The sequence below is a fragment of the Cricetulus griseus genome, assembly GCF_003668045.3.
Source record: "Cricetulus griseus strain 17A/GY chromosome 1 unlocalized genomic scaffold, alternate assembly CriGri-PICRH-1.0 chr1_0, whole genome shotgun sequence".
Classification (NCBI taxonomy): Eukaryota; Metazoa; Chordata; class Mammalia; order Rodentia; family Cricetidae; genus Cricetulus; species Cricetulus griseus.
In genome coordinates, this window is record NW_023276806.1 from 257,972,273 (window position 1) to 257,984,482 (window position 12,210).

Consider the following 12,210-nt stretch of genomic DNA (forward strand, 5'->3'; position numbering starts at 1 on the left):
GGAACAAACTCAAGTTATCAGGCTGGCCGGCCTGGCCGCGTGTAACCCTGCTGTTTGAGTCATTTCGCTGCCTTTAAAGTGTTTTGATAAACTATAAGTCTGCTTTGGGTAGGCTCCATGTTGACATTAAATATTTCCCCCACTTTACATGTGTCTGGGTATCTTACCTGTCTATGTCTGTGTACCATCTCTGTGTCTGGGGCCCAAGGACTGGAGTTACAGACAGTTGTGAACTGTCATGTGCGTTCTAGGAATTGAACCCAGGTCTTTTGTTTTGTTTTGTTTTGGTTTGGTTTGGTTTGGTTTTTTGAAAGAGACAGGTTTCTCTGTGTAGCTTTGGATCCTATCCTGGCACTCGCTCTGGAGACCAGGCTGGCCTCAAACTCACAGAGATCCACCTGTCTCTGCCTCCCGAGTGCTGGGATTAAAGGCGTTTGCCACCAACGCCCTACGAACCCAGGTCTTCAGGAAGAGCAGCCAGTGCTCTTAACCCCTGAGTCACCTCTCCAGCCTCCCTTTTGACATCTTCATACTTGTATCTAATGTGTTTTCATCATGTTACCCCCATCCCTGTCTTCTCCTCTCACTCCCAATGACAACTCTCCTCCCTTATTTGATATTGATCTTAGGGGCCAGGGCTGGCCTCTAACCTGAAAAGTAGCAGAGGGCAACCCTGAACTCATGACCTTGCTCTCCCCTCCTGGTACTGGGATTACAGTGCCCCAGTGCCTGTCTCAGGATTCTTACATTTGAAAGTGTAATGAAGAATAATAGTATTTTGAGGGCTTGTGGGATGGCTCAGCATTGATCGATTAAGGCTCTTTTCCCCAAACCCAATTATCTGAGTTCAACCACTAGGATTCAAGAAGCCCCTGTGGGCCGAGCGTTGGTGGCACACGCCTTTAATCCCAGCACTAGGGAGGCAGAGGCAGGCGGATCTCTGTGAGTTGGAGGCCAGCCTGGTCTCCAGAGCGAGTGCCAGGACAGCCTCCAAAGCCACACAGAGAAACCATGTCTTGAAAAACCAAAAAAAAAAAAAAAAAAAAAAAAAAGAAGCCCCTGTGGAAGGAGAGAACTGAGTTCTCTAAGTTTCCTCAGATCTCCCCATGTGTACCATGGCATGTGCCCCCATCAATAATAATCATAATAGTAATTTTTTGTTTGTTTGTCTTTTGTTGTTGTTTTTCCAGACAGGTTTTCACCGTGTAGCTCTGGCTGTTCTGGAACTCACTTTGTAGACCAAGCTGGCCTTGAACTCACAGAGATCCATTTGCTTCGGCCTCCTGAGTGCTGGGATTAAAGTCATATGTCACCACTGCCCAGTTTAGAATAGTTTTCCTTTTTTTTTTTTTTTTCCAGACAATTTCTCTGTGGCCTGGTCTACAAGAGCTAGTTCTAGGACAACCTCCAAAGGCACAGAGAAACTCTGTCTCCAAAAACCAAAAAAAGAAAAAATAGAAAAGAAAAGAAGAAGAAGAAGAATTGGTAAGGTGAGAGTCTTGGAAAATGGAAGCAGAATCATCCTTGCCCCTTACTGCTTTGTTAGCCGACACCGTTTCCCTCTTGGTGGTAAGGATCGAACCCGCGTCGTGGTTTCGGACAACTAGGCATTTTTGGGTTGGGTCCTCTCAGGGCCCCTTCAGGCTCCAGTACGTGGAGGTCCGAGCAGAGCTGGGGAGGGACCCCCGCTCTGTGGAAATAGACATGCTCTGCACCTGTGTGTCCTGGAAGGGAGGAAAGGCTGGAGACCGCAAAGGAGGGGAGAAAGGGGCCAAGGGGTGGGGGTGGGTTGGGGCAGGGCGCGTTTCTCGTAAGTGTTGCTCAGCTCCTTTAACTGCTCCGCTGGTTCTTGGAAACCCTCACCACAAGGACCTATCGAGAGCAGTGGTGGAACAGATATGGCCTCGCCCTCCCCCCTGTTCATTTCCGCAGTGGCCCTGTGCTACTAACCCCGATTGCCAACAGCAGCGAGGTTGCAGTGACCCCTCCGGTGGCTGTGAGAGGAAGTGGCAACAAAGCAGAACTCGGACCACGCTGAGAGGGCCGCATCATTTTTATTTATTGGAATAGGACATCCGATGTGCAGAATTCTTGGTGACCTTAGGTCCGGGGATACAGTCTCAGGAGCCTCTAAACATGGCTGTTAATGAATTGCATCTATTGTATTGGTTGGTGCATCCAACACCAAGCTCAAGAGCCCACAGTAAGCCAGCTAGGGATGAGGCTCGGTTGGCAGGGTGTGTTCGTAGCCCTGGGTAGAAAGTTTGAGGGCTTGTAATCCCTGCACAGGGAAGTAGAATCGGGAGGATCAGATGTTCAAAACCATCCTCAGCTACATCAATGAGCTGTAGGCCATCCTGGGCTACAAGCATGACAGTAGCAGTTCCGTCCATCTATGTCTGCCTGTGTGACAAGATCTTCTTAGTTTGTGCCCCATTGCCCCCAGATATAACCTGCTGTCCTGAATGCCATGCATAGCTTGTTCTTACTTTGAAATAAATGCTTGTATGTTGTAATCTTAAGATTTATTTTTTAGCCGGGCATTGGTGGTGCACGCCTTTAATCCCAGCACTCGGGAGGCAGAGGCAGGCGGATCTCTGTGAGTTCGAGACCAGCCTGGTCTACAAGAGCTAGTTCCAGGATAGCCTCCAAAGCCACAGGGAAACCCTGTCTCGAAAAACCAAAAAAAAAAAAAAAGATTTATTTTTAGTTTTTTAATTATGTGTACGCATGTGTCTGTGTAGGGGGTGTGCCCACAGTTTCGTGTAAATGCCTGCAGAGGCCAGAGGATGACCCTGGATCCTTTGGAACTGGAGTTACAGGCGGTTGTGAGCTGTCTGATGCTGGGAACTGAACTTGGGTCCTCTGTAAGACAAGTATGCACTCTTAACCATTGAGCCATCTCTCCAGATCCTGCTATTTATTTATTATTTATTATTTTAATTTTTTTAGCTCAGGCTAGTGCTGGAACACAAATGTGTGTCTCCGTGCCTGGTCTGTTGGTGCTGGGAACAGAACCCAGGACTCTTAGGATGCTAAGCAAACTCTCTAGCAACTGAGCCACATTTCCAGCTCAGGACTATAAAGTGGGAACAAATAATTAATCTTCTATTTTTCAAAATTTTACCATTGTGTATCTAACTCCCTGGGACCTTTAGAGCCCCCGAAAAACCAGAGGCAATGGCAGAGTGGTGTGTAAGCAAGGCCCCTCCCTGACTTGGAGACACAGTACAGTTGAATTCCCTTCTGACTTAACTTTTCACATGAACTTGGCAGATTCCTGGTTTCTGAGTTTTGGTTCCTCATCCATGAAAGAGAAGCAGTCATGGGTTTGTAAAGTCTTTTGTCACCCAATCGTGGTCATTCCTACAAACCAGTCACAGCCTCTATGACACCATCAAAAGGAGATTTCAGAACGAGCTAGAATGCATCACCTGGCAGAAAGCAGCTTGGTGACGACCTGGAGCTAGTTGTGGGGGAATAAATGACTGAAAAGGGCTCCCGGAACCTCAGGGGAGGGGTGTGGTGATGCCCAGGTGGCTGTGTACCTTTGTGAGAAACATACCTTACTGAGCGAGCACTTAAAATGCCTGCTGTGTCTTGTGTGTATAAACTACCCCTGGGTAAAATGACTTTCTTTTTTTTCAATGTTCACTTCTTTCCTTTCCCCCATCAATGAAAGCACGTCTCTGAGCCAAATATACCACGGAAGTTCCTTTTCCGGTGAGATTATTCATGCTATCGTGTGCATTCTCCCCGTGGATTGATATAAATAAACCAGAACGGACTTAAGGTCCCATCTCACTTTTGACTGTAGTGTAAAATTAGAGAGATGTGTCACCAGGGGGTGGAGGGGGCAGATGCTGGGACCACGCTATGACGGAGATCTGCTTACATACCACACATTTTTAAAAATCACATACTTAAAGGGATACGTACTCTTCTGGTGAAACACGGAAAAAGCCTTTTTACAAGCAAGATGATGGGTGGGTGCGGTGGTGGGTGGAGCTTGCCTGTAAACCCAGCCACATCGGGAGGTGCAGGCAGGAGGTGCAGGCGTTGGAGGTCACCCTCTAACACTTAGTGAGTTCCACACCAGCCTGGGCTGAACAACATAGCAGAAGCCATGAGGTACAGGCTTAGGTATCTGCGGAAGCTAGCCAAGGGGGCCATGTGGCCCACCCATCGTTCCCTCTCATCTCTTATCCCCTGGGGGTGAAATATGCATACAAAAGTATTTTTGAAGGAATTTGTCTTCAGTATTTACTAGTAACATTTTTGCTTACATCTCCTAGGCTTTTATTGCATCACGTGTCCACAACCAGCTGTAAGAACACTGGAAAACTTAATCTGTCTTCTTCAGGTAGTCACATGACTGACTAGAGACGAGAAGGAGAGAGGATAATGGATTTTGGTGGCGATGGCTATCCATCTCTAGGCAAATGTTCATCAGAAGGAGGCGTCAGGCCCGGCCTCACACTAATGAGCAGATGGCACACACCTGGCATTTCAGCTCTGCAGGGAAATTGAGGCAGGAGGATCAGGAGTTCAAGGTTATCCTTGGCTAAGTACCAAATCTGAGGCCAGTTCGTACTATAAGAGAGACAGTATTGATAAAACAAAACTTCTTTAAAAACTTATAGGGAATCCGGTGGTGGTGGCCCACGCCTTTAATCCCAGCACTCAGGAGGCAGAGGCATGTGGATCTTTGGGAGTTCGAGGCCAGCCTGGTCTGCAGATCGAGTTCCAGGATAGCTAGGGCTATTACACAGAGAAACCCTGTCTGGAAAAACAAGACAAGATAAAACGAAAGAAAGAAAGAAAGAAAGAAAGAAAGAAAGAAAGAAAGAAAGAAAGAAAGAAAGGAGGGAGGAAGGGAGGGAGGGAGGGAGGGAGGGAGGGAGAGAGGGAGGGAGAGGGGGAGGAAGGAAGGAAGGAAAGGAGGAAGGAACGAAGGAACGAAGGAACGAAGGAACGAAGGAAGGAAGGAAGGAAGGAGAGCAGGCTGAGCAAGCCATGAGGAGCAAGTCTGTCAGTAAGCAGCACCCCTCTATGGCCTCTGCATCAGCTCCTGTGTCCAGGTTCCTGCCCTGTTTAAGTTCCTGCCCTCACGGCTTTTGATGATGAACTGTGATGTGGAACTGTGAGCAAAATCAACCCTTTCCTCTCCCAAGTTACTTTTGGTCATGCTGTTCTGTCACAGCACTATTCCCCTGATCTTAGACAAGTTGGTGCCAGGATAGTGAAGGAATATTGCTGTGACCATGTTTTGCAGAGGATTGTGGGTGAACTTTGGAACTTTGGGCTAGAAAAGCCATTGAGTATTGAGAGGTCAGTGAGCTGTTTTGTAGGAGCCTGGAAGACTCGAGAGCAGCACAGATGATGGAGGCCTGGCTTGTGATGTTTCAGAGGGAAGCAGAGACTCTTCTGAGCCTTTGGGGTGAAGAATTTGTGGTGTCTGCTCAGCTGAGGCTGATGAACCAGCTGTGATTGAGACCAGCATCACTGAGGTGAAAACTTTTGGGAAGTGTTTCCTTGGGGTCAACACACAGAAGCTGTGTTCCAGAGGAAGCTAAGGTTATGTCTCCTGCTGGCAGGGGGACTTGCCAGCATCACCCAGGTGCTACTAGTTTTGAAGGGATGAAGGGGTCATGGAAAGCAGCTGAGACTTGGCACTGTGTAGTGGGCCTGGATTCCCCGAAGAGAACCTAGAGAGGTTATGGGTGAAAGTGCAGCCTGGTTGATCCAGAGACCCCAGCAGTTTTGGAGATGCCAGTGCCATGGTATGACCACCGAGAACAGCAGCAATGGTGGAGTGCAGCCTGCCGGAGCCTGGAAGACAGGCTATGTGTGCTGCAGAGAGCAGAGCCAGAGAAGTGACCCAAGCCCTTTGGAGGAGCACAGAAGATTGTGAGTGGATCTCAGATATTGAACACTGAGTTGTTTATACTGTTGGATTTTGGTTTGGTTTTGTTCAGATTGTGAAGTAAGAAATTACTTATTATAGGAGCCCACAGTTAAGCCTAAGTTTTTGTTTTTGTTTTTGTTTTTGTTTTGGTTTTTCAAGACAGGGTTTCTCTGTGTAGCTTTGGAGCCTATCCTGACACTCGCTCTGGAGACCAGGCTGGCCTCGAACTCACAGAGATCTGCCTGCCTCTGCCTCCCTAGTGCTGGGATTAAAGGCATGGGCCACAACTGCCTGGCGAGACTGGATATTTTTTTTAAAGATTTTATTTATTTATTATGTATACAACATTCTGCTTCCATGTATATCTGCACACCAGAAGAGGGCACCAGATCTCATAACGGATGGTTGTGAGCCACCATGTGGTTGCTGGGAATTGAACTCAGGACCTCTGGAAGAGCAGCTGGTGCTCTTAACATCTCTCCAGCCCAAGGCTGGATATTTTATTTATTTATTTATTTATTTATTTATTTATTTATTTATTTATTTATTTGAGACAGGGTTTCTCTGTGGCTTTGGAGGCTGTCCTGGAACTAGCTCTTGTAGACCAGGCTGGTCTTGAACTCACAGAGATCCACCTGCCTCTGTCTCTGAGTGCTGGGATTAAAGGCGTGCGCCACCAACGCCCGCCTGAGGCTGGGTATTTTTAAAGAGAAAAGTTTTAAAGTGTTTGTATTTGCAAGGCTCTGGGTCTTTTATGTTTGTAAAGTGTTTTATATTGTGATGTCTTTATTAATGTGTAATCTTGGGGTTGAACAAGAAAGGCTTTGTTTTAAAAGTGATGTGTTTGTGTGTCAAGTTGCCAAGGGATTAGATGTCTTGGCTGGTTTTATGTCAACTTGACACAAGCTAGAGTCATCAGGAGGAGGGATCCTCAGATGAGAAAATGCCTCCATAAGATCAGGCTGTAGGCAAACCTGTAGTCATTTCCGTAATTAGTATTGATGAGGGAGGGCCCAGCCCATGGTGGGTGGTGTCATATCTGGGCTGGTAGTCTTGGGTTCTATAAGAAAGCAGGTTGATGGGGCTGGAAAGATGGTTCAGTGGTTAAGAGCACAGACTGTTCTTCCAGAGGATTCGGGTTCAATTCCCAGCACTGACATGGCAGCACACAACTGTCAGTAACTCTAGGGTCCAACACCCTCACACAGACATATATACAGGCAAAACACCATAAAACTAAGGAAAATAAATAAATAAAAAGAAAGAAAGCATGCTGAGCAAGCCATGCTGAGTAAGCCCCTCATGAGCACCCATCAGTGGCCTCCATCAACTCCTGCCTCCAGGCTCCTGCTCTGTTTGAATTCCTGTCCTGACTTCCTTGGTGGGAACAGTGATGAGATGTGGAAGTTGTTTTGGTCATGGTAGTTTCATTACAGCCGTAGACACCATAATGAAGATACTGACTTAACCCTTCTAATTTTATATGTGAGTAGATTCTACCTGAGTGTCAGTGAACTGTAGAGTAGAAGGTTCCTGAGGAGTCCAGAAGAGGATGTTGGATCATCTGGAACCAGGATCCAGACAGTTGTCAGCTACAATGTGGGTTGGAGGAACCAAACCTCAGATTCTCTGCCACAGCAACAAGAGTTCCTCACCTACCGAGGAGCCGCTCCCCCACCCCATGGCACCCTGGCTGAGGACCAGGAAGTCTAACTGTGAAAGGCATTAGAAGCAGCATCGCTGCTCCAGAGAGTGAGGCTTGGTCCCTCTTGTCTGTTTCACCTGGGGCCCCTGCCTGAATGGCCCCAGTTCTCTTTGACACTGAGTCACTGACTCACACTCTAAACCTTCCAGAAAGACCTTCATGGACACACCTGGGACATTCTGACCAAACTAGGTCACTCCTGTTTCCCTTTCAACAGAGCATGGGTGGCTCAGTGCCTCTAAAATCATCAAAAACATAGTTAATTTTTTGCCATCTAAGTGGTGGTCCCTTAACCCTGTCGAGGTGACAGGAAATCAGTCACAGTAAATCTACACCTTGCTACCTAGGCATCCATGCACATCTCCCAATAAATACAACAAGATTCTAGTTCTCCCTGGAAGGTGATGATGGCTCACCTGGGTGTGACTGAGTAATGTTCATTTTTTTTTTCTGGTTTTTATTTTACTTATATCCTATTTCTATTTCTTTCTTTCTTTTTTATTTTTTTGTTTATTTTTATTTATTTATTTATTTATTTATTTATTTGGTTTTTTGAGACAGGGTTTCTCTCTGTAGCTTTGGAGCCTATCCTGGCACTCAATCTGAAGACCAGGCTGGCCTTGAACTCACAGAGATCCTCCTGCCTCTGCCTCCCGAGTGCTGGGATTAAAGGCTTACACCACCAATGCCCGGCTTCTTTCTTTTTTAAAGATTTATTTATTACATATACTGTATTGTATGTCTGCAGGCCAGAAGAGGGCACCAGATCTCACTACAGATGGTTGTGAGCCACCATGTGGTTGCTGGGAATTGAACTCAGGACCCCTGGAAGAACAGTCAGTGTTTTCAACCTGAGCCATCTTTCTAGTCTTATATTCTATTTCTTTTAAGACACTAATTACTATTTTTCCTATCAAATAACCTGATAACACTTTGCAATCTTTTAAATTTGTTTGTATTTTCAAGACAAGGTTTCTCTGTATAGCCCTGGCTGTTCTGGAACTTGCTTTTTAGACAAGGCTGGTGGTCTTGAACTCTTAGAAATCTGCCGGCTTCTGCCTCCCAAGTGCTGGGATTAAAAGCCTGTGCCACTACTGCCCTGCTTAAAGTTTTTCTTTTAAAAATCTATTTTTTTTCAATCTATTTTTAAGCTGGTGGTGGCACAGGCTTTTAATCCCAGCGCTTGGGAGGCACAGGCAAGTAGATTTCTGTGAGTTCAAGGCCAGCCTGGTGGTCTATAAAGCAAGTTCCAGGACAGCCAGGTATTATACAGAGAAATCCCATCTTGAAAAAAAACCAAAAAAAAGAAGAAAAAATCTTTTTAATCATGTATATGATGTGTGTGTGTATGTGTGTGTGTGTGTGTGTGTGTGTGTGTGAGAGAGAGAGAGAGAGAGAGAGAGAGAGAGAGAGAGAGAGAGAGAGAGAGCAGTGACCACAGAGACCAGGGAAGGAACCATATCCCCCTGTGGAGCTGGAGTTAGAGGTGTGAACCACCTGTATGGGTTCTGAGAATTGAACCTGGGTCTCTGGAAGAGCAGCAAAACTTTTTAAACCACTGAGCCATCTCTCCAACACCCTCTGGCTTTTCTTCTCTTTTTAAAAAAAAATACTTTAAAGAATATTTATTTATTTTATGTGTATGACTGTTTTACCTTGTTGTAAATGTGCAGGGTGTGCGTGTCTAATGCCCTCAGATGTCAGAAAAGGGAGTTGAGTTGGATCCCCTGGAAGGGGAGTTATGGATGGTTATGAGCCACCTTGTGGGTGCTGGGAACTGAATCCTGGTCCTCTGCAAGAGCAACAACTGCTCTTAACTGCTGAGCCCTCTCCAGGCCCCTTTACTTTTAGTTGCTGGGGTTGATTGAGGGTCAAAACTACATCTTGTTTTTTATTTTTGCATGAGCTCTTAGCATGCTGCCTGGTGGAGGGCATGATACTAGATACATTTGTCTGTTTTGAGACCGTTTCACTGTAGCCATTTCTGACCTGAAACTCACTACATAACCCTGGTTTGCCATAAATTTGTAGCAATCCTTCTGCTTCAGCTTGGGGGCTGGGATTACAGGTGTGTGCTTCCACAACTGGGTGAGCAGGGGCCTTGATGGTTGAGTAAAGGAGAGGAGACAGTAAGGCGTGGGTAGGTTCCCATCACCCTGGTGTTTGTCAGAGGAAGGAGGTTGTGTGTTCAATAAAGGTATCAAATGCTGACTGTAATAATGCAGGTTAGGCCAGCAAATGGGCACAGCCTTGGGTGGAGGCTGGGGCCAGAGGCACTGGGCTGAGGGCTGGGTAGCAGGTGACAGGAGGATCAGCCTCAGAGGACAACAGGGAGCTCAGAGTCCTTAGAAAGCCGCTGTCATTGGGTACTTTTTATAGCTACTTTCAGTCTATCCGAAAGGGACCTCTATTTTCCTTAGAAATCTTTTTTTTTTTTTTTTTCTCCCAGTCTTCTTCCAGGGGACCTGAGTTCAGTTCCTTGCACCAACACCCGCCAGCTCACAATGCCTGTAACTCCAGACCCAGGGAGTTTGGATCCTCAAAACCCAGGCAAATGCTGGAGGGGTGTGGTTCTCCTCTTGGGACTTCCTAGAAAAGACATCACAAGTGGCAGTTGCTGGGAGGGAGTCAGACTCAAGAACTGCTCAGTCGGTGGACACCAGAGGCTGTGGGAAAACAGGAGGCCATCTTCTCTCTGGGGAAGCTTGTGATTGCTAACAATGTCTAGACACCCTGGCTTCTGTGCCTGAGGAGGGCAGACGAAGGCATCAGAAACCCTGGAACTGCCATGTGGGTGCTGGGAACTGAACCTGGATCCTCTGAACAAGTAGTCAACAGTTTTTTTTTTTTTTTTTTTTTTTTTTGCTAACCCTGAACTTTAACCTTCTTGCCTGGTCCTCCCAGGGAGAAGGAATTACAGGCTCTCTGCTAAGGCCTGGCTTACACACTTACACACTCTTCTGGAACTTAGAGACACCCACCTCCAGGAAGACTTACCCCCCCCCAATGGTTGGGCACCACCCCCAGGTCCCTCAGAACTTCCTCCAGCACCTGTTATGCTGGGTCTAACAGGCCCCAGTGGCCTGGTTCCTCACTGGAAGCTAGCTCACAGGAATTCCAGCTATGACCTGATTCCCAAGCTATGTCCCAGCCTCCTGTCTAAGGTCTCCTGCCTAGTCATAAACTATGAAGGGAAGCAAAGCAAACTGGGAACATAGCTGAGCTGGATGAGTGTTTACCTAGCACACCAAGCCCTGGGCTAGAAACTGGGGCGTACTGTATATGCTAGGCATGGTAGGGACTGCCTGTAATCCCAGCACTCAAGAGGAAGAGGTAAGAAGACCAGAAATTGAAGCTATCTTTGGATACTAGAGAGCTCAAGGACAGTTGGACCTAAATGAGGTCTTGTTTTAGGAAAAAAAAAAAAAGAATTGAAAAAGAGAAAGGAAGTTCCTAGTGTCTTCCACAGTTCCCAGTGTATCCCTTCTCAGGAACATTCGCCCTGATAGAAAGGCCTGTTTTTTGTTTGTTTGTTTTGTTTTTTTTTGAGACAGGGTTTCTCTGTGTAGCTTTGGAGCCTGTCCTGGAACTTGCTCTGTAGACCAGGCTGGCCTGGAACTCACAGAGATCTGCCTGCCTCTGCCTCCCGAGTGCTTGGGATTAAAGGTGTGCGCCACCAACGCCCGGCAGAAAGGCCTGTTTTTATCCTTGGTGAGAAAGAGCTAGAATGAGGTCCTAGAGTCAGGAAGTCCTGGGAGGCAGGAGGGACATGAGGCTGAGATCCATTCTCCTACCAGCAGCAATCTGCAGTTCTCTCCAGGGACTTCAGAAGGCACGAGGAAGAAAGGAGTGCTTACTTAGCCTGGGTGAAACATGACTTTCATAAGCCAGGAACAGTGGGGCAGGTCTCTAATCCCAAATTCAAGCCTCTAATCAGAAATTCAAGGTTATCATCAGATGCATAGCAAGTTAAGACCAGCGTGGACTACTGAAGAGGAGGTTAGTTTCTTGCTGGGTAATGGATGAAAGGCACAGGCCTTTCATCCCAACAACTCAGGAAGACCCTGAGTTTGAGTCCAGGGACTACATAGCAAGTTCTAGGCCAGCCTGGATGACATTCCAAGAATTATCTTAAAAAGAAAGAAAGAGGCCAGGTATTGGTGGCACACGCCTTTAATCCTAGCACTTGGGAGGCAGAGGCAGGCAGATCTCTGTGAGTTCCAGGCCAGCCTGGTCTCCAGAGCGAGTGCCAGGATAGGCTCCAAAGCTACACAGAGAAACCCTGTCTTGAAAAACCAAAAAAAAAAAAAAAAAAAAAAAAAAAAAAAAAGAAAGAAAGAAAGGAAAAAAAAACTAACAAAAATAAAACAATCAAAAAACAAAACAAACAAACCAAAAAACCCAGTATGAAATGAAGACTGGGCTACTCGGCAGCCCTTTCTGTGGGTTGGGGAAACAGGCCGAGCAAGCAGCCTTTCTGTTGAGCAGAGGATCTGTGTGTATTCACTCCACAAGTATTTATGGAGCACCTGCAATGTGCTGGGGAAAACAGCCATGAAGTAAATATGGTGTCCTGGTGTCCTGGCTGAGAACAGAG